Source organism: Dasypus novemcinctus, chromosome 4 (genome assembly GCF_030445035.2).
Source record: "Dasypus novemcinctus isolate mDasNov1 chromosome 4, mDasNov1.1.hap2, whole genome shotgun sequence".
Classification (NCBI taxonomy): domain Eukaryota; kingdom Metazoa; phylum Chordata; class Mammalia; order Cingulata; family Dasypodidae; genus Dasypus; species Dasypus novemcinctus.
Window position 1 is genome coordinate 52,673,609 of NC_080676.1, and position 23,196 is coordinate 52,696,804.

Below are 23,196 nucleotides of genomic sequence, written 5' to 3' on the forward strand. Positions count from 1 at the left end.
GGGATGAGGGCGGTTGAAATGAGGCGGGGAGAACAGCGATCGGCTGGGAGGGGGAAGATAACGGTGGCTGAGAGGAGGGGCGGAGGGAGGCAGCAGCACAAACTGCTGCTGAGAAGGGCCATAATACAGGGAGGTTACGAGGAACAGGCGGGCAAAGTATAAGGAAGCGAAAGGCAGGGTGGGAGCAGGGGACAATTGCTCCCTCTTTCAAAAATAAGAACGCACAGGTTTTGTGGGATTGACATTTTGTAGGGAGGAAAGATGAGGGGGGTGAGAGGAGGGGAAATAGGAGAGAAAGGAACGAGGAGGGGCTACCGGCAGGGGGCGTGGGGGCACGAGGGGGGCGTGAGCAGAGGGGAGGGCGGCTGAAATGCCCGATTCCCCATGCGGAGGGCAGAGAACCCGTACCCGCAGCTCGAGGCGACCACGATGGGCCCTATCGATGGCCGCCTCCTGCCACCTCCGTGAGCCACACCTGGGCGTGCCGGGCCTCCTCGGGAAGGGGATGGCTTTGGGAGAGGACTAGGACAGCTGTGGCCAAGAGCCTTTGCCGCTCTCGGTGCTGGCGAACGGACTTGCGGATACAGCAGGCGAGGCCTAGGAGGAGGAGGAGAAGGAGGAAAAGGAAGGCGTAGAGGAGGAGGCTGGAGGGTTGGAAAAGGGAGAGGAATTTTTGGAGCACGTCTCTAAGGAGGGAAGCTGAGAGGGTTGGGGGCTTGATGGATTCGAGGGTGAGGATGTGTTGCTGGAGGGAGTGGGTGTAGTTGAGGAAGGAGGTGTTGTAAGAGGAAAACATCCATTGGCGTAGTGCAAGGCGGGCGGTCACCGACGAGTTGACGGGGTGGAGGGTTAAGCAGAAGCTAGAGAGGGGCCAACGGGCATCACAGGTGGTGGTGGCTATGTCGTAGAGGGCGGCAACGTCAGCGGCGAGCAGGTCGATTTGCTGCTGTAGGTTGAATAAGGCTTGGTGGTGAAGGTAGTTGATGTTGCTTTGGTCGCCGAGGGCAAGGGCTGCTGCTGTGGATGCGTTGATGACGGCGGAGGCAGCGCCAGAAGAGACGGCAAGGGCCGCCGCCGCGGTGGTGGCGGCTGCGAGGGATGCGAGGACGGCAGCAGTAATGGCGGCTGTGATGCCAAAATCTCGGGGGTGGCGAGAAAGGGGGAGATCTACCAGCTGGGGGGCAACCCAGTCGGGGGAGTCAACGGGGAGCCACACAACGCGGGGCTGCATCACCAGAAAGGCGGAAGGGAAGGAAGAGTTCCAGTGCTTTGCGAGGCTGCAGTTGGTGAGGGTGGATTCGGAAGGAGGGGGGCATAAAAGGAAATAGTAAGGGTGTCGAACGAACGGGGTGGAGGTGAAGGTGACGTTGGGGGGAGGGGTTGTAGGCGAGGAGACAGTATGGGTGATAACCGAGACGTTGGCGTGGGAGACAAGGCAATTGGGGTGGCAGGTAAGGGCGCGGAGATCGAAGCAGGTGTGGGGGTTGCACAGGGACATGACGCTAAACGTGCGGGGGACCAGGGGGGAAACTTGGAAGGGGTTTGCATAGCAGGGGGTAAGGTTGTGGGGGTCGGAGATGTTGCAGGGGGCTCCGTGGAAGAGGCCACCAATGCGAGGCGTGGGGTAGAGGCGGGGGGTTCAAGGGAAAGTGGGAAGGCGGGCCGGCAGGGTGTCGGCGTGGCAGGGCTGGACGAGGGGCCGCATGAAGGGGTGGGAACTGGGCATGGGGGCGGAGTTGGTGGGGAAAAGCCAGGGACCTGTGACATTGAGAGCGGAGGCGTTGAAGGAGGAGTTGACGTTGAGGGGGGAGGTGGGGGAGAGGTCAAGAAGAGTGGCGTTGGTGAGAAAAAGGCAGGAGTTATTGCGGGGGTTTACGCACAGGGAAAGGTTGGTGACGAACTGCAAGGCGTCGAGGGAAATAGGGATGGAGACATTTGGCAACGACGAGGAGATAGGAAGGGCGAGGGGGTCGCAGCTTTCTGGGAGGAAGTCGCAGTTGGGGGAGTACATGGTGGGGAAGGTGGGGGAGTGAGGGGAGAGAAAGAGGAAACCAGGCGGTTGAAGAAGGGTGGCCCAAAGGGGCGTGGCCTGGGCTGAGGAGGCTAAGGAGAGCATAATGATGAGAAGGTGTAGGAGGGGGGGGTGGTAGGAGGGCGCGGGGCAGGGGAGGCGCGAGCACGACGGAGAAGCTGGAGAATTTGCTGCTCGATGGAGGCATCTTCGAGGGAGAGACGGCTCAAGCGGCGGACAAGAAGACAAGAAGACGACGTCGACGTCGCTCGTGGCGGGAGAGAGCTGGCGTGGTCCCTGCGGGTGATGGCGCAGGAGGGGCAGACTCAGGCGGGCTCGACTGGGCGACTGGAGGCGTCATCTGCAATGACAAGAGGAGAAAAACCTCACGGGGGGGGGTGAGGTGCGGAGAGGGGCCATCATTATGGCAGGGGGGAATCATCAGGGGGAAGGGGGTCGGGAGGTGGAAGGTCGGCAGGGCCGTGTGGAGTGAAGGGCTTAACAAGACGAGCAGGGATCCAGACAGGCTGGGGTGCAGATTCCGGGAAGACGCAGGCAAATCCTCGCCCTTGGGTGAGAAGGGGCGCTGGTCCAGTCCACTTGCTAGTGAGCGGGTCGCGCCAGAGGACGAGAGGGGCCGGAGTGGGCCGGTAAGAGGGCCCCCAGTGCTTGTGGACGGGCGAAAGCCCCTCAGAGTCAAAGGTCATCAGGTTGTGCTGGATGAGCACTTGCGTGACTGTTTCATGTGGGGTGAGGCGGGGTTGAGTCTCTCTAGTCTTCTGGACGAGGATCTTGAGGGTTTGGTGAATTCTTTCAACAAGTCCTTGGCCTTGCGGGTTGTATGCGATGCCGAAGTGGTGGGTGATGTTGTAGAGCTTCACAAACTCGGCAAAGGCGGCGCTGCGGTAGGCGGGGCCATTATCTGTCTTTATGTCCCAAGGGACTCCCATGAAGAGGATGGCTTCCCGGAGCGCTTGAGTGGCATACTTGGCAGACTCTCCCGGGAGGGCGACGGCGTAGCAGAGGTGCGAAAACGTATCGATGGCAACATGAAGGAACTTCCATCGGCCAAAGGAAGCGACATGTGTGACATCTAATTGCCATCTAGAGTTGGGCCGCAATCCGCGCGGGTTGACACCCTGGGGCTGGAGTGGCCCCAGGGGCAGCAAAGGTGCGCAGGAGTGGCACTCACGCACCAGATGTTTGCATGTCTCGATGGGAAGTTCTGGGAGGAGTCGGTGGAGGGCGGGCGCACCAAGATGGAAGCGCGCATGCAAGGTCTTTGCCTGGTTGATAATGTCTCCTACGGCAGCTGCGGGGCTGAGGGCATTGATGGAAGCACCTTGGGCGGCCTGGTCAGCGAGATGGTTGCCGTGAGCCAAGGGGCCTGGGAGGCCTGAGTGGCTCCTAACATGGGCAATGAACCAGGGTTGTCGCCGCCTCTCTAAGAGGAGTTGAAGGTCAGCTAAGGCCAGGTTGATGTCCCGGTTGCCGATGCTAGCAGGCGGCAGGAAGGCCGCAAAGGCAAGGATACGAGAGACCTGCAGGCAGTAGAGACTGTCCGTGAAGATATTTACTGGCTGGTCCTGGAGGTATTGGAGAGCCAGAGTGACGGCTTTCAATTCGGCCACTTGGACAGAGCTGCTATGTCGGCGGGTGTGGCAGAGGGGTTGTGTGGAGTTTGGCTTGTAGAGGACTATAGCAAGGCAGTGCTTGGAGGCGTCAGTGAAGGCGATGGCGGCGTTGGGGAGTGGCTTGGAGGACAGGAACGGGAAATGGTCAGGAGCTGCGACGGGGAGCGTGCTGAGGCCTTGTATGAGGCGGTGCTGGGGGAAGTGATTATCGAATGGGCCGGAGAATAGGAGGAACAGTGCCTGCATATCTATGGAGTCCTTTAGCAAGTGAGTGACCTGCTGAGTTGTAAGGGGCCAAATGATGACATCTGGATGACGCCCGTAATGGTGGGTGGAGCGCTCAACAAGGGCGATGGCGAGCTGCGCGAACAGGACGGATTGGGGGGTGATTTTGCGAAGCTTGCTTTTGGCTAAATGGACCCACAGGAGTGGACCGTCCTGCCAGATGAGGCCAGTGGGGGTCCCACGGGTGGGAAGGACGAGTCCTGCAAATGGCTTGTCTGGGTCTATTCGCTGGAGCAAGCAGTCCATTAGGGCAGAGTTGACACAGCTCAGGGCGCACTCTGCTTCATACGACAGGGTGACCCTCTTTGTGGGTGCCTGTGATGGTGGGCCAGTGGTCTGAAGGAGCTGGAACAGAGGCTGCAGCTGATGTGTGGTGACTGGCAGCGACGGGCGCAGCCAGTTGAGCTGGCCACAAAGCTGTTGGAGATCATGGAGCGTCATGGTTTTGGGGACGTTTATAAGCGGCGCCATGGGCGTGACTGTTTCCGAGATTTCAAAGCCCAAGAATTGAAACGGTGGGTGGAAAACGGCTTTCTCTATGTTGATCTGAAGACCGATATCTTTCAGATTGGAGAGAAGACTGGCAACTATAGCTTGCAGTTTTGGCTCGCTCGGATGGGCTACAAGGATGTCATCCATGTAATGCACGATAGTGGCCTCGGAGGTTAAGGGCTCAATAGCAGTAGCCACAAACAGCTGGCAGATGGCAGGGCTGTTCTTCATGCCTTGGGGGAGGACTTTCCACTGATACCGTTTGGCAGGCCGGTGGTGGTTGGGCTGGGGAACAGTAAAGGCGAACCGTGGGCGGTCATCCGGATGCAGGGGGATAGAGAAGAAGCAGTCCTTGATGTCGAGGACTGCCACATACCAATCTCGCGGAAAGGCTGACGGGTGAGGCATGCCGGGCTGAGGAGAGCCCATGGGTTTGATGTGCTTGTTAACCTCTCGCAGGTCGTGGAGGAGGCGTGGCTTGCCAGATTTTTTGATGATGAAAAAAATGGGAGTATTGTATGGACTGGTGGAGGGCTCAACATGGCCAGCACGGAGCTGCTCTTCCACGAGGTCCTGAAGAATAGCTAGTTTCGGGGCAGTCATAGGCCATTGCTCCACCCAAATGGGTTCCTCTGTGTCCCATTGCAGAGGAACAGGTGCTGGAGGTCGAACGCGAGCAACGGCCAAAACTATTGGGGGGGGCAGCGATGGCTGCAAAGTAAAAAGAACGGCGCCTGACTGGTGAAGAATGTCGCGCCCCCAAAGGACTTGCTTGATATCCCTGAGAACCAGGGGACGGAAGAACCCTGACCGTCCATCGGTGTCATGCCAGGCAAGATCTTCAGCCGCCTGTTGCGAGGAGGACTGGCCTGTGGCGCCTACGATGACGGGTCCGGCTGTGAGTGGGAAGTCACGAGCTTGGGAGAGTGGGATGCAGGAGATTTCGGCGCCGGTGTCAAGAAGGCCATCCATCCACTTTCCATTGACCTTGATAGTGAGGCGCGGCTGCGAAGCGGGCGACATGGGAACGGACCAGTGGATGCCTACGGGCGGGGCTGGCGCGGGGCGATTGGAGCCTCTTGGTGGCGGGGCTGAGGCTTGCCCCGCTGCCCGTTTAAAGGCTGTCTCGGAACACGGCAGTTGCGAGCCCAATGATACCCTTTTCCACAGCGCGGGCAGGGGGTGGAGGGCGGCCGGGCGGCAGGAACAGGGCGCGGTGGTGGCACCATAGGCTGGACTACGGGTTGCGGCGGAGCCGGAAGGTTGGGGCACTCGCGAGCGAAGTGGCCCAATTCGCCGCAGCGGAAGCAGGTGTTGGTTGTTTGGACTGCCGCGACAATAGCCGCTGCAAGCGCAGATGCTTGCCCAGAAACTCCGGAGCATGCGAGGACCCAGTCTTGGAGCGGCTTGTCACGAAGGGGACGAATGATGGCTTTGCAAGATGGGTTAGCCCCCTCCTGCAGGATGTCCTTAACGAAGGACTCGCGGGCTGCATTGCCGACAACTCGCCTCTCTGCAGCGGCCTGCACACGAGCTACGAACTCATTAAACGGCTCCTCGGGTTTTTGGAAAAGCTTCACGAGGGGCTCTGGGGCGGCCACGGCGCACGAACGGAAGGCTCGAAAAACACAGTCACGGAGCTGGATGAAAAACCCAGGCGGGGTGGCAGTGTAGGCGCTGGGATCGCCGTAAGGGCCGAACCCGAGAAATGCGTTTGCAGGGTAATGCACACCCTGACGAGCATTGTCGGCAATCTGATTGTCGATCAGGACACCGAGATGGGCTCGCCAGTCAATGAATTGCCCGGGGGAGAGAACCGCTCGGGCTAGAGAGATCCAATCGTAAGGGATGCAGCGAGGGATGGTCGTACGCTCGAGAAGGTCTTGGGCATGAGGGCTGGCAAGGCCATCCTCTTTTATCGCGTTGCGGAGCATTTGGATGTCTTTGGGAGAGAAGGGGACCCACGCTTGTGGGCTCTGCGGAGTGCGAGCGGGATTGAGGGGGAACATCTGAGCCAGAGGCGGAGTGGGGGAGGTGAGAAAGGCGGTGTCGTACGCTGGTGGAGGAGGATTCCCGATGCTCCCGCTATTGCTGGGGCAGGCGGGAGGTGAAGCGGGCCATGGAGGTGAGGCATGGGCGGTGCCACCGGGCGCCGGCCAGGAGGGCGCGGCGGCAACGGTGTTCCTGATTGGCCAAGATGGCGGCACGGTGACGTCACGCCTGACATCACTTCTGGCCTCGGGCCAAGATGGAGGAGTGGCCACGTCATTTCCAGGTACAGGCCAAGATGGCACCGGAGGATCTGCCGGTTTAGCCGAAAATGGCGATCGGCAGGCATCCGGGACGGGACCGGATGGCGACGAGACAGGAAGAGGTGGGTAAAGGCGGGAAGAGGGCGCCGAGGAAGAAGAAGGAGGAGGTGCGCCATGTTGGCATTGTTTGCAGGACGCGGTGGGGGGGGGAGAAGGCGGGGGGTCGCCATGTTGGTTGGGGTCCGGATCGGAGGCTGTGGGGGGATCCAGTTCGAGCGCGGCCTCTAGCTGGGCGGACAGAGAACGAGCATCGTCGTCTCCATCAGGATCGCAGGTGAGAGGGTGGCTAGGCTCACAGGCGAGAGCGGAGGCAGGGGAGGGCACACCTTGGAGACAGGCGCGGATAGCGACGAGGGTCGGGATAAGGCCGGGGGGAAACTGCTTGCGATCGTGCTCCATAGCGGACGTCACCCGCTGAATTAAACGTTCGTAGGTCTCTGGGCTCCAGAGAGCACAGGTGACGAGCCAAGGGTTAAAGGGTAGGAGAAGGTCCCAATACCGCTGTAGCTGACGGAGAGAGACCTTCACGTGGTGAGTCTCTAAGAGGGCAGCGAGCAGGCGGACTTGAGGAACCTGACGGGATGAGAGGGAGGCCCCCATCGCGGCAGAGGGCTCAGGAGGGGGGTGAAGGGAGCAACGCCGGAGAGTCCCTACCTTGAGCGGCGGCACGGGAGGACGGCGATGGGTCCCGTGCGAGGGGTCAGCAGCGGGCTGGCCAGACAAGGGGCCGTAGCTGGGGTCCCTGTTCGGGCGCCACCTGTTGGCCTCCGCTGCGGCACTGCAGGCGGGTCACTGCAGGCAAGTCGCTGCCGGGGATCGGGCCTACGCCACGGCCTGACCGGGGCGGCAGTGGGCAGCTCAAGGCTTGGTGGGGACGCGCGGTTCGATGGAGGAAAAACCACGGAGACGAGGTCTATGCGCAGGTCTGATTTTATTCGGGAAGTACATGGGGTTTTATAGTGTCATGGAGGCGGGGAGGTTGTGGGAGGGGCATGTCCGCGGGGCAGCTGAGGATTGGCTGCAGAGGCAAGGGCGGACCTGCGGTTTATGACGTAAGCCATTGATGGCAGAGGGGGTTGTTTCTGAGGTTGTGCCGGGGCGGATACGGGATGAGGGCGGTTGAAATGAGGCGGGGAGAACAGCGATCGGCTGGGAGGGGGAAGATAACGGTGGCTGGGAGGAGGGGCAGAGGGAGGCTGCAGCACAAACTGCTGCTGAGAAGGGCCATAATACAGGGAGGTTATGAGGAACAGGCGGGCAAAGTATAAGGAAGCGAAAGGCAGGGTGGGAGCAGGGGACATTTCTGTATTTCACTTTCTCTGTCACAATTTTTCCCATATTTCTCTTGGGCTCTTGAGTGCTTTTCCTGTGTGCTTTACCACCTCTAGTTTGCCCATTCATAGAGTGAACTGAATAGTGGAAAAGCTTTATTTCCTAGCTCACCTCGCTTAGGCTTAATGTGAACACTGCAAGAAAAGACACACATGAATGGCTTGGCTTGCCTTATTGAAACTTAAATACCCAAATAGTCTGACTGGAATTTCCAGAACTTTCACTGCTAAACCTGTTTCAGTTAAGGCTATTTCCTTGTAAACAACAAAAATTGATTTGGTGTACCTTTTTAAAAAAATATCTTATGGAAGAATATTTGGTAACCTGGTACTGAAGGGAAAACCAAAGAACCAGTCTTTGAAAAGGACAAGAACCAAAGGATCTCTTGAGGACTATGTAGTGGGAATAAGTTCCTCTCATAGAGACTCTAGCCTTTTCAGTGTTGTGTTTTCTGCTGTGTACAAATTCCAAGGGGAGAGGTCTACTGGACCTAGATAGGTCTTTTCCCCACCATTTATCCAAGGGAAAGAAGAGCTTCTTGATTGATGGTTCTACCAAGTCTGTATACATCAAATAGGTGGTTCTGAAAGTAAAGGGGAAGAGTTGATAGGTCTGCAAACCCCCAGATGGCCACTGCAATACAAAAGGAGCTGGGCAGTGGAGGTCAAGGTTGGTGATTAAAATGCCCAGGGTAATGGTCATCAGAGACACCAGAGACTTAGGGCCGTGTGCAAAGGATCAAAACATGTGCTCCTGCCCAGCTGCTGTGTTTCAGCCTAAGAACACCAGAGAAACGCTCAGATCCTCAGTCCCAATTAACTTCAGGATGTTAGAATTCCACTTGGCTGATTGGAGAGTAGCTAACAACTTTCTCTTTCCTAACAGCCTTTAAAGCTTTTAGGAGGTTTCACTTCTATCAGGTCAAAATTAATTGGAGCTGATGCTGACATCTGTATGTCTAGGAAAGATAGGCATTGAATTGATTCTCTGCTCACTTCTGATCTCATCCAGAAATGCCTCTTTGCCTCATGGCTAACAGTTCTTACCTTCTCTTTCTCTCAAAGACAGCTTATAAAGTTTAGCTCATTAATTGTGTTATATGTTGCTGTAAAATATCTGGGGAGAAAATTCATATTAAAGCTCATCTAAAACCCAAAGAATATACAGCATTGGTATTGGCAGAGGAAATGCAATTACAATGACAGTGAATTCAGCGGATAGCATGTTTTTCATAGTCTAGAGAAGGAACATAATCTCAGGCTTTATGAAATTTTAATTAAATGAATATATAGACTCAAACAATATATAAAAGACATACATTCAAATGATTCCCAGTGAATTTTCCGTTCTTGAGATGCCAAAAAGAAAAATACCTGGCAGATAGGCCATCTATTCAACACATTACATTGATACTCTCAATTTGTCTTATATCCTACAGGAAAGATAAATCAGAAAATTCAGTCATATAATATGCAAATATATATAAGCAATATTGTTATATAATCTAGAGAGCTTCCAAAGCAAAATAGTTTTTAGACCTAAGTACCATAAATGTCCAGGATTTAATTTGTAACTTAAATTCATAAAGACCTTGCTATTTGGACACATCATTTATAACAAGGTTTGTAGGTTGTATCTTTTAACCAAATTAAAGAAGTCAAAACTTGAAAATTTACAGAAAGAAGTCTATAAATTGGAATCAATTCCATCACCAATGAGAAAATTAGATTTGCCAAGTTTGCTTAGTCTACCTGAAATCTCACAATAGATTAACAAATGGTTGGACGTCATGAAGACAACCTAGTCTATATAGCAATGCAGAATTGACTCTACTAACAGTAAAGATGGTGCTATATATCATTAATATTTTTGTTGAAAATGAAAATGCTGCCAAGTGTGTGACTGCTTCCAATTAGGAGTTTATCAGAAATGGATCTGGATAATTGACTACCATTTTCGCTGTTTTTGTCCTACCATTTTGGCACCAAGGAGATAGCCTCAATTGATATACTCAGTAACTGTAACAACACTGACTCAACACAGAAAATGTTTAGTAAGTGACACGTGAGGTCCTTCAGACTTCACGGAGATGAAAGATTGGTGCCACAAACAAAAGATGAAATGAAAAAGAGAATGAGGCAAGTATGTGGAGAGAACGATGCTCCCTGGAGTTGTGCAGTGCAGTGGTGTTGAGAGTGACGAGCCCTGGACCTGGGGTTGGAGGGCCTGAGATTGAACCTCACATCAAACACAGACTTTAATACATGACATGGGACAATTCACTTAGTGTCTCTGCCTCTCCATTTCCTTAACTGTAAAATGAAAGCAATAATCTTGCTTCCCAGGTTGCTATATAATTGAGATAATGCATATCAAGACAGTATTAATTGAATTTGAAGTGCCAGTAGGTAAGGTTCTAAACTGGAATTTACTGGCCATTTAAAACATCATTTAGTAATTATTACTGGTTTGATTTTGAGGTCAGTTTTTAAAGGGACTGGAAGCCACTGGAAACTGTAGTACATACTAAATAAACATATAAATATGTGAAAAAGTTAAAGATTGCTTACAGAAAAAAAAAAAAGGAAAAATATCCAAGTATAAAATAGCAAAAATAATTCTTCTTTTCAATGATTTCAACTCCATGTTCTAGTTTTTTTTTTTTAAGTTCAGCTACAAGCTACTAATATTTAATGACATGAAGGTAATGGCTAGTGTTATTCCTTTTGATAATTAGTGAAACAGTATCTTTTTTCTTTACATACCCACCCAACTTGTGTGCATACACATTCTGCCCTGTGTATAATTACTGTTGATGCAATATGTGCTCTTGGAAAATGTTTAATTACTTTGTAAATCCTTTTCAGATCCAGTGTCATTTTCTATAGGAAGATAAGTCTTCGATTAAATAAAGATGTAATTTTAAGTGTTGGGGTTTCCCTTGAGATGAAACTTAATCAAATTATTTCATATTAAGTTTATACAATATTGCACCAAAAAAGGAAACCAGGTTTCCAGATACTTTAAAGAAGTAATAGGTGAAAGTAGAGACTTAGAGATGTAAAGCAGCTTTTAATGGTCCTCACTGCTCCTAAATAATACTGTTTTTTTTTGTTGTTGGTGGTGGTGGTTTGCAAATTTCAGTTCACTATGGGTAAAAGGAGATATTAAAAATAAAGGAGAAGGGAGCAGATGTAGCTCAGTGGTTGAGCACCTGCCTCCCACATACAAAGTCCTGGGTTCAATTACCAATCACTCCTAAAAATGAATAAAGGAGAAAGTTAATATTAGAGTGGTATCTGCAATAACTCCTTTTATAAATTAGTGAAAGTGTTTTCGAGATTGCACAGGTCATTGAAAATATTTACCCACATTCCTGGCTTCAGAGAATTAACAATTTCATGAAAGAGGAAAGGAACTGATATTTATTAAGCATCAACTAGATATTTGGCACACTGTACTAGATGCTTCTGTTGATTTTCTTGTTCTATTCTCATAATAACTTTGCGAGGCATATTATCATTCTCATTTTATAGATGAGGAAACTAAGTCTTTGTGATTTTAACCGACCAGCTCAGATTTATATTCCTAGCAATCTATAAAATCAATACTTGGAATCCATGCCTCCTAAATCGAAAATCAGAACCCTCTTGAGATTTGTTTTTATCTGCCCTTATTTATGTGCTAACAGATTTATATTTTGTTCCTTTTCCATGTAGAAATGGCTGGTTGCTTTTGCAACATATAGCTATTCCTACATGGTGTATATATTGTACCATCATGAAAAGAGTATTTGACCAGGAATTTTGGAGCAAACACTCCAAAATTGCTGCTCTGACTTTCACTCCCCGTCACTTTAGGTAAATCAGTAAACCCCATCTGGGTCTTCCTTCCCTCAGCTATGAAAGAGAATAAAAACACTTACTCTGCTTAATTGAGTTATGCTCTAAGAGTCCAAAGTGATCAGGCATGGAAAAGCACCTGACAATAATTAAGAACTGTAACGTTAGTGAATCTAGCATTTGCAGCCACCAGTCCTAGTTACTGCCAAGATCTGTCTAACTTGTCTAGTTAAGCTATCACCACATAATTCTTTAAAGCCTTTTGGTTTGAAAACCATATATTCCTTCATTTTCTCAAGATAATCTTTCCAGTCTTGTTGGTGGGGCTAATCAGTGAAATTCTGATGCAATCTGGTGTGAGGACAATGTACTGCGTTTTCTGAGGCTGAGAAGTGTGCTTCCAAAACAACACTGACCTTTTCCTTCTTGGCCCCCAAACCCTCCAGACCCTGGCCTTCCCTTCTCAAATAGACCCTCCTGTCCAAGAGTCAGGCACTGATGAGAGAAAGCGGTCAGTGTCCATGCAAAAGTGCAGAAGCCCTAGCCACATCACGCACCAGCAGGACACATCTAGACATAGAACCAGCTTTCTTACTTGGAACTGCCTTGGAGAGGGTGCACTGAGAGCCTCCAGGACAGGTGGTAGGTGTTAATGAATGAGGTGGTTGCCACACAGATAAACTAGGCTGGCAAGAAGGATGATTAAAATGATATCGCCACAATGCCAAATGTTATTCTAAAATTTAATCATGCTGCCCGGTGGCTTAATGGGAATTTCTTTTCCATAATAAAAAAAAACTCCCAGATGCCAGATAGATGAGGTTCTATCCATACAGTAAAAAGCAAAATGCTGTTTTGATGATGAACCAAGTTAATTTTGTAATGCAGACAGTGAAACAGCATAATTCAGAGCCTAAAGTTAAGTTTTTCTCTCTGATTTATACTATTAAGGTATACATTCCTAAAACCAATCCAGTAATTATAAAGTGTTTTCACTTTTACTATATAGATTCAACCTGAAGTGAGTTACACTCACAATTAAAGGAGGGAAAAAAAAAAAAACACAGGAGAATTTTAAGAATCCAATTCAACTTCCACCTGTCAAGACAAAAAAAATAGTTCTAATAAGTAATATAGCCATTGACTTGGCCCTAAATAAAAAAGGAAGAGGTTGTCTTTACCAGGTAGCACAATCAGTATGAGACAAACCCTTTGTTTTCACTTTTTGGTATGTACAAGTCAACAAGAGCACAGTGGTTAAGATCTGACTCTCTAAAACAGGGGTCAGCAATCTACAGCCCACAGACTGGATTCACCCGCAGCCTTTTTTATGACCCACACACTAATGATGTCTTTTACATTTTTAAACGGTTAGAAAAAATCAAAAGATAATACCATTTCATGACACGTGAAAATCATATAAAATTAAAATCTCAGTGCCCATACAGTCTTATTGGGACACACCCACATCTAGTGCTTTGCAGAGACCAGATGGCCTCAAAGCCTAAAATATTTATTTTTGGACACTTTACAGAACAAGTTTGCTGACCAAAGCTCTAAAATCACCCTGCTTGGGTTCTAATTCACTTATTAGCAGGGTGTTTGGGGGCAGGCTAGCTTTCCTGTGCCTTGGTTTCCTCATCTATAAAATGGAGATTATACTACTGACATTATATGCTACTTGTGAGAATTATATGAATTAAATTTGCTTAATATGCTCAAAACAGAGCCTGGCATGTAGTAAACACTCTTTCAGTATTATTTGTCATTATTATGTTACTTTGTCTTTAAGAAATTAAAAAGTTACACCTTATACTGGTCTGGAAAATGTCAAGAAGATCCTTATACTAAGTGATATTAAAAATATGAAATTGATTTTAAACATCTTGCTTTATGTAGGTTCAGCAAATAAAATTGAACAGGGGAAAAGAAATAATGTATTTTTATTATACATTGCTTTACCCTGCAATGTTCTTAGCCAAAAGTATTGGTAGAATTTTGAATCTCATTAATTCAAAACTAAATATATAGTCAGGTAAAAAAAAAAAAAAAAAACAGCTGTATTTTCTTATTAACCATATTGCTTAAGATAGGATTAGGGCGGCGGACTTGGCCCAGTGGTTAGGGCGTCCATCTACCACATGGGAGGTCCCCGGTTCAAACCCCGGGCCTCCTTGACCGGTGTGGAGCTGGCCCATGCATAGTGCTGATGCCTGCAAGGAGTGCCCTGCCACGCAGGGGTGTCCCCAGTGTAGAGGAGCCCCATGCCCAAGGAGTGCACCCTGTAAGGAGAGCCACCCAGCGTGAAAGAAAGTGCAGCCTGCCCAGGAATGGTGCTGCACACACGACACAACAAGATGACACAACAAAAAAAACAACAACACAGATTCCCGAGCTGTGGACAACAACAGAAGCGGACAAAGAAGATGCAGCATATAAACACAGAGAACAGACAACCGGGCGGGGGGGGGGGGGGGGGGGAGGAGGGGAGAGAAATAAATAAATAAATAAATAAATCTTTAAAAAAAGAAAAAAGATAGGATTAAAGCCTCTGGAATTATTTCTCTAATATAATACATAATTAGACAATGATTGCTGGGCTGAAACACCAGCTACAATTTAAACAATTATGATGAATTATGTCAGCCCATTGTATTACCTTAAATATTATAAAATATAGGACAATGCCTGAAAAGGTAGAGATATTTTGATTTCAAAATTTGTCTTTAAATGCTTTTAATCAAACTTTATCTTAAAGCAAATTTAATCTGGGTTGAAAATTTATCTGTTTAAAGAAAACTGACGAAGAAAAGGTGAAGGTGAAATTCTACCATCAACCTTAAAAGAGTTCTTGGAAATTATTAGCACGTAAAGAATTAAAAATGGATAGAGAACACTAACAAAATTTTAAGAACATAAATGGTAAATAAATCAAGAAAGACCACAAATTATAAATAAACAAATGAGAAAACTACTCTTTCATAGTGAAACTAATTCAGATTAAGATATTTGCTTATGAATGGGCAAAATTTTTTCGTAAATGATAACAACTCTGGTAGCAAAAGCTGAGATAAATTTTGCTGGGGGCTATGGTCTTTTCTTAGTGCTTTTTATGCATTAACTCATTTAATCCTCAGAATAATGGAGTTAGTTATTACTATTAGAGGTATTCCCATTTTACTAATAAGAAAACAAGAGCCCAAGATCATATACTTACTTAGAGGTAAACTTGTGTTTGAACCCAAGCTGCCTGGTTCTGTATTTGTTGCTTCCAACCACTATGCAAGATGGACAGTTATACCCTGCTGGATTTGAGAAAAATAATACGCATTTTGAACTGAGCAGTGGTAGGGAGGGGAAAAATCTGGTCTCCATTGGTTTCCTCTCAACTGGAATCTCTCCATGTGAATAGGCATCCTTATTCCACAGCGTGTTCTAGAACAATGGGATATGTTTTCAGTTACATTTTTAAAACAACATAACAAAAGTCTTCCCAACAATCATAACAGCAGCTACTTGCCAAGTCAGAACTACTATGCAGATATACCTTTGTCCTTCCCCGGTGTAGGATAAGAAAAGCAATCACAAATAAGTTACATATGGGTTATTAGGTTGATACACATAAGGGGGAAGGGACCTGTATTAGTCAGGATTCTCTAGGGAAACAATCAAAGAGAGAACTGTCAATAATATGTGATTTTATAAGAATCTCTCACCTGACCTTGGGGATGCACAAGTCCAGGTTCTGCAGGCAGACTGCAACCAGGGGCTCCAACGGAAGTCCAGTGAAGGTTCTTAATGAGTTCTGGGAGGCAGTGGCTGTCCAAAGATGAACTGGGAAATTCTCACTCAATGCTGAAATCACTTCCCCTTTTTAGGCATTCAACTGATTGGATAAAGCCTCACTCATTGCTGATTGCAATCTTCCTGATTGGTATAATTGTAATCACCTACCTATGATTTACCACTGCAGGAAGTTCAATGGTGACTAGAGTCCATAAATGCTCTTGTGTTACAGTTAGCACAGCCCTTGCTTGGCCAAAAAACTGGGCACAATTACCTGGCCAAGTGACACATTAGCCTAACCATCACAGCCCACCTCTTGTTAATTTGGCAACCATACACATTACCTTAAACTATACTTAGTCTCTAAGTAAAAATAATAACAAATATGCATATATGTATATATATATATTTCCATCTAACAATGTTCGACTCTCCTGCATGCAACCAGAAACGCATTAATTCCATACAGAATAGGGTGCAAGTTCTTGGATAATATTCACTCTTAAACTTGACGTGCTCAAATACTATAACATGAAACTGATACAACTTGTTATATGATAAGGGAAAAGTTTGGGGAAGAAAACAAAGAAATTCATTTTGTGTACATATACAATCATCATCATCATGAAACAAGGAAGAAAGATTCTTGACCATTACGGTCCATATTTCTGCAACTGGTCACATGGTTGAAGTTCATATTTATCACTACCTTCTTCCTCTACCCATTCCATGTTTCCGTTACCCTCAGCAAGCACTTCAGCTGGCCGTGGTTGTTTACCTGGTGGGGTGACCCAAACTTTCATTTCTGAAGATTCTGGGCCATTATTAGTCCTGCTTAAATTGGGTTGTTGCAATTTCTCATTGACTTTAATCATAGGACACGGCAGTACTAGGAGATGCTTACTAGGAGACGCCCTAGAGGATCTCCTGTATTCCAGGCAAACTCTTATTTGCCCCCATTATGTAGATGCAGTCCTATTTCCCCTAGATAGTCAGGATCAATCATCCCAGTCAGTACAGTAATTCACTTCATTGACTGTTGATTCAGAGAAAAGAGGAGCCCAAAGTAGCCGGCAGGTGGCAGGTTTAACTTCCAGTTCAGTGGAATCATTGTCATGTTCCCTGGTGAAAACACTCCTCCTTTTGGGACTAAAACCTGTAGACCAGCAGAGTTTGAGGTTGCAGGGACAGGAAACAAACATTTTCCTAGTGTGTCACTAGAGGTAATAGTGAGTGGTGCCACTCCCATTTCCACCACTTGATTCCTGGACCCATGGATGCTGGTTATGGAAGAAAGAGCACCATAGAGTGGACGCTGATTTAGAGCATACACAGCCTCCTGGAGAATATTGCCCCAGCCCTGCAAGGTATTGCCACCTAGTTGGCACTGTAATTGAATCTTCAAAAAGTCATTCCACCATTCTATCAATCCAGCTGCTTCAGGGTGATGGGGAACATGGTAAGACCAGTTAATTCCATGGGCTTGTGTCCATTCCCACACATCATTTGCTATGAAATGGGTTCCTTGATTGGAAGCAATGATGTGTGGAATGCCATGGTGGTAGATAAGACAGTTGGTAAGTCCACGGATGGTAGTTATGGTAGAAGCATTGTGTGCAGGAAATACAAAAACATATACAGAGTAGTGTCTATTTCAATTAAAACAAATTGCTCTCCTCTCCATGGTGGAAGTGGTACAATGTAGTCAACCTGCCACCAGGTAGAAGGCTGGTCACCTCAAGGAATGGTGCCATATCAGGGCTGAGTGTGGGTCTCTGTTACTGGCAGATTGGGCACTCAGCAGTGACTGTAGGCAAGTCAGACTTGGTAAGGGGAAGTCTGTGTTGCTGAGCCCATGCATAACCTCCATCCCTACCTCCATGGCCACTTTGTCCATGAGTCCTTTGGACAAAGCCAGGAATAGCTGAAGAAAGAGCCTGAGCATTAGCCACAGAGTGGGTCATCTTATCCACTTGATTATTTAAATCTTCTTCTGTTGAAGCCACCCTGTGGTGAACATTCATGTAGGATACAAATATTTTCATGTTTTTTGCTCACTCAGAAAGGTCTATCTGCATACCTCTTCCCCAACCCTCTTTGTCACCAATTTTCCAATCATGTTCCTTCCAATTCCCTGACCATCCAGTCAAACCATTGGCAATAGCCTATGAATCAGTGTACAAATGCACCTCTGGCCATTTCTTCTTCCAAGCCAGATGAAGAACCAGGGGCACTGCTCAAAGTTCTGCCCACTGGGAGGATTTGCCCTCACCACTGTCCTTCAGGGATGTCCCAGAAAGGAGCTGCAGTGCTGCATATTGTGCAGAACCATCTGTAAACGAGGCCTGAGTTTTCTCTTCCTCAGTCAACTGATTGTAAGGAACTCCCCAAGAGGCCAAAGCTGTGGGCTGGGAAAGAGAATGTAACATGGCAGGGGTGGTGATCATAGACATTTGGGCTACTTCCTCATGTAATTTACTTGTGCCTTCAGGACCCATTCAAGCCCTATCTCATATATACCACTTCCACTTTATGATGGAGTGCTGCCATGCATACCCAACTTTATGGTTTGGTGGGTCAGACAATACCTAGCTCATAATAGGCAACTCAGGTTTAATGTAACTTGATGGCCCATGGTTAAGTGTTCAGTCTTCACTAAGGCCCAGTAGCAGGCCAAAAGCTGTTTCTGAAAAGGGCAGTAGTTATCTGCAGAGGATGGCAGGGCTTTGCTCCAAAAATCTAAGGGTCTGCTTTGTGATTCTCCTATAGGGCCTGGCAGAGGCTCCAGACAGCCTCTCTATTTGCCACTGAAACTTCCAGCACCATTGGATTTGCGGGATCATCCAGCCAAAGTGATAGTGCAGTTTGCACAGCAGCCTGGACCTGACACAGAGCCTCTTCCTGTCTGGTCCACAATCAAAACTAATAGCTTTTCTGGTCACCTGGTAAATGGGCCAGAGTAGCACACCGAAATGAGGAATGCGCTGTCTCCAACATCCAAGGAGACCAACTAAGCATTGTGTCTCTTTTTTGGTCGTAGATGGGGCTAGATGCAACAGCTTATCCTTCACTTTAGAAGGGATATCTCAACATGTCCCACACCACTGGACACCTAGAAATTTCACTGAGGTGGAAGGACATTGTATTTTAGCTGGATTTATTTCCCATCCTCTTTCACACAAAAGCCTTACTAATAAGTCTAGAGTCTTTGCTACTTTCTGCTCACTAGGTCCTGTCAACATGATATCATCAATATAATGGACCCAGTATGATGTCTTGTGGGACAAAGAGATGATCAAGATCCTTGCAGACAATATTATGACATAGGGCTGGAGAGTTGATATATACCTGAGGCAGGACAGTGAAGGTATACTGCTGGCCTTGTCAGCTGAAAGCAAACTGTTTCTGGTGGTCCTTACTAATAGCAATTGAGAAAAAAGCATTTGCCAAATCAATAGCTGCATACCAGGTACCAGGAGATGTGTTGATGTGCTCAAGCAATGAAACCATATCTGGGACAGCAGCTGTAATTGGAGTCTCCACCTGGTTAGGTTTATAATAATCTACTGTCATCCTCCAAGATCCATTTGTTTTTTGTACAGGCCAAATAGGAGGGCTGAATGGGGACTTGGTGGGCATCACCACCACTGCATCCCTCCAGGTGTCCAGTATTGCTTTTAGTTTAATATTTTGCTAAGTAGGGGCAGTTCTAGTGGCTTCCACTTGGACTTTCCAACCATGGTGGCACTAATTTCTGCAGTCCCTCCAGGAGTCCAGTATTGCTTTTAGTTTAATATTTTGCTAAGTAGGGGCAGTTCTAGTGGCTTCCACTTGGACTTTCCAACCATAATAGCACTCATTCCACAAGTCAGGGATCCAGTGTGGGGATTCTGCCAGTTACTGAGTATGTCTATTTCAATTACACATTCTGGAACTGGGGAAATAACCACAGAATGGGTCTGGAGACCCACTGGACCAACTGTGAGATGGACCTGAGCCATTAATCACCTGACCTCCATAAGCCCCTACTCTGACTGTTGGACCACAGTAAATTTTGGGTCTCCTGAATTAATGTCACTTTTGAACTAGTGTCAAATAATCTCCAATATGTCTGATCATTTCCTTTTCCCCAATGCACAGTTACTCTGGTAAAAGGCCATAGATCTCTTTGGGGAGAGCTGGGAGGAAGATTAACAGTATAAATTTTGGGCAGTTTAACAGGATCCTTCCCCAAGAAGACCTGACCTTCTCCTCATTCAAGAGGCTCTGGGTCTGTAAACTGTCTCAATTCTGGGAATTGATTAAGGAGCCATGATTCTCTGCATCTGTAATTTGAGTTAGGGTTTTGTTCATTCAACCCAGAATTCTTCTGTTTATACAGTTCTGTTGCGCGGACTTCTGCTACTGCTGGAGTATAGCCGGCGGATCGCTGCCGGGGGTCGGGCCTATGCCACGGCCTGACCGGGGCGGCAACGGGCGGCTCAAGGCTTGGAGGGGACGCGCGGTCAGATGAAAGGAACCACGGAGACAAGGTCTATGCGCAAGTCCAATTTATTGAGGAAGTACACTTAGTTATATATGGTTGGGTAGAGGGAGGGGTTGGAGCTAGGGCGGGCTGGCTAGGGGTGATAATGGATAGGCGGGACTGGGCAGGCGGCTATGAGGTAAGCAGTGGCTAAGGAAGAAGGCAGATTATATGTTGGCAACGTGGGTGGGACTGGCGGGAAGGACAGCAACGGCTGGAAGAAGAAGATAACAAAGGCTGGGGGAAGGGGTGGAGGGAGGCAGCAACAATTGCTCCTTCTGTTTTTTAAAGGAAAGTAAAAGAAATTAGAGTATCAGGCTGGGGAGGGTGAGGGGTAAGGGGGCAGGATTGACCGGCCATGGGCAAGTGACATAGCATTTGATCAGGATGCATGTATAGCCCTTAGGGTCGGTGCGTGCTGGTGTTAGACGAGATGTCTAGCATGATGTTGTACACGCTTTTTTAGGGGTGGCTTGCACTGTGGCTAACTTGACTGCGAAGACTCCCTGGACATATAGCAATAAAGGGGGGCGGAGGGTGCACCCAGACCCTTTACGCCAAGGGAAGCAAACCCGTGCCGGCGGCCAGAGGCAGGGAGTCTCACAGCAAGTAGCTTTACAGGCAGGATGTACGGTGGGGAAAGGGACGAGGACGTGGGCGAGGGCGGGAAGTGGAGTCAGTAGTAGCGAGACGTTGGTAATGAATCTGGACAAAGGAAGAAAATACGCTGTTAGCTTGATCTTTGGCAAGGTGAATGATTCGTCGAACGGCCCAGGGACCAACGGTGAGACCTAGGACGAGGAGCAAGACTGGGGTTATTAAAGGCAGGAGGTAGGGGAGGAGGGGCTGCAGGAAACCCCAGGAGCTGGCAGCCTGGGCTCGCTCGAGTCAGCGTTGGTTAAGGCCTTTTTCAAGTTCTTCTAGGCTGGAGTCTACTAAGCCAGTGTAGTTGGCATAAACGCAGCATTCTTCTCCTAGAGCTGCACACAGGCCACCTTCTTTTAGGAGAAGGAGGTCGAGGCCTCGGCGGTTCTGCAGAACAACTTCCAAAAGGGAATTGAGAGAGTCTCTAAGATATTTGACTGCATCTCGGAGGTAGATAATGTCAGTGTCGACTGCTTGTCTGAGGTTTTGGAGGGCGGAGGCCTGTGTGGATAGGGCTGCGACACCAGTGGCGGCCCCAGCTGCGGCCAGAAGGGAAGTGACAGTGAGTACAGCAGTGATAGGTTCGCATTTGTGGAGGTAGATGGCTTCTTGAGTGTGATCGAAGGCTTCAAAGAAATGTCTTGGGGTGTGATAGATGACTCGAGGCGTAAGAAGGATGAGGACACACGTTTCGCTAGTCTTGTTGAGAGTGGCGACAGATAGGCACGGGGTAAGTCCAGTAGAAGAGCAAAGCCATTGAGTAGTGTTTAAGGGGACTAAGTATTTGGCGGAGACCTCTGGGGAGGTATAGTTGGAACAAACAGTAAGCTTAGGAGTGTGGGTAGAGCGGGGGTGGACGCATAGACCTTTGGAGGAGATGTGCGTGAGGGTAAGCGGGACATGGGTAGACTGATTCCAGTTGCAGGAAGAAGGGGAGTCTTCTGTAGAGGAGCTGAAAAGTAGTGAGGGGATTGCAAGTGGCTCGTAAAGGGGGAGGCTAGGGGAAAGGCATAACCAGCAGGAGCGGGTGAGTTTGGGGTGGGAGGCATTGAGAGAGGAATAGGAGGCATTTAGGAGTTTGAAGTAGGGGCTAGAGGGGAGGAGAGGGCGTGGCTGCATGCGAGGAGCGGGGAGGGAGTTAAGGCCTGTATGGAGTGTGGTAGTAGCCAAGGTGGAAGAGGCATCGGGAGACAGACAGTAGACGTGGGGGGAGGGTTAAGAATTTGATTGGGGCCAATGGCGGAGGGTGGGGTGGAGACGGGGCGCTTTTGGATTTCAAACAGAGCGCCGTGGTCGTAGTGGCTCATATACAACCGGAGTCCGTAGGGGCGGGCGGCTAACCAAGTATCGTCGTTTGGGTTTTTCACAGTCAGCCAGATGAAGTCCCAGCGGGTGCTGTTGACGACTCGGAGGGAAAGATATGGGTCTCTGTTGGGGGCACCCGACCAACCATAGGCCATGGTCTCACATCCCCAGGAAGGGCAAAAGAATTGTGATGGGTTATGACAACCTCGAGCACTAGCAGGGCAGATGTAAAAACCGGATACAGGGTTGAACTGAGGACCAAGGAGGCGGTTGTTTCGGGTAAGCAAGCATGCTGTGTCTCCGCCTCGACAGGATGAAGGAAGGTGAAAGCCTACTTTTGCTTTTCTGGTGTTTTCTACTCGGCATTCAGGACGGAAGGAGATTCCCGCAAGAGGGCAAACGTGCGTGAAGAAGGAGGGAGCTATGCTAGTAACATTGTAAGCAAGAACGCGTTTTTCTGGGAATGTTTGGAGGGTCCAGTTGAACGGCTGATGGGAAGAGGAGGCCTGAGCAGAAGAGGCTAAAGACAGCATGAGGATGAGGAGATGAATGAGATGAGGGAGAGTAGGGGGACAGGGAGTGTGGGTATGGGCAGAACGGGCTCGTCGGAGGAGCTGGAGAATTTGGCGTTCGGTGGGGTCATCATCTTCAAGGGAAAGGCGGCTTAGGCGGCGGGCAAGGAAGCGACGCCGACGTCGTTCGAGGCGAGAGAGAGCTGGTGTGGCTTCCACGGGTGACGGCGCAGGAGAGGTAGACTCAGATGTGCTTGCCTGGGGGCGCATAGTGAAAACCTGCAACAACAAAAGGAAGAAAGGAGAGCCCTCACAGGGGGGGGCAATTAGTATCTCTCGTACGGAGGGCATGGTGTGCTCATCATTTAGTGGAATATTGGGGTCAGTATGGGTAAAAGAGTCTCAATCATTGCTATTAGCATTGTTTTCTGGTGTCAGTGGATGTGGGATGTCATCTGGGTTATGCGGTTGCGTCGCCGGCCGGATGTTTCGTCCTGGGACCCAAATAGGCTGTC

General features: G+C 48.7%; 1 pseudogene; it reads right to left on the reverse strand.

Annotated features, from left to right (window-relative positions):
* Positions 1–1,639: 1,639 nt before the first annotated feature.
* LOC131278207 (uncharacterized) lies at positions 1,640–22,951 on the reverse strand (annotated as a pseudogene).
* Between the last annotated feature and the right edge of the window lie 245 nt (positions 22,952–23,196).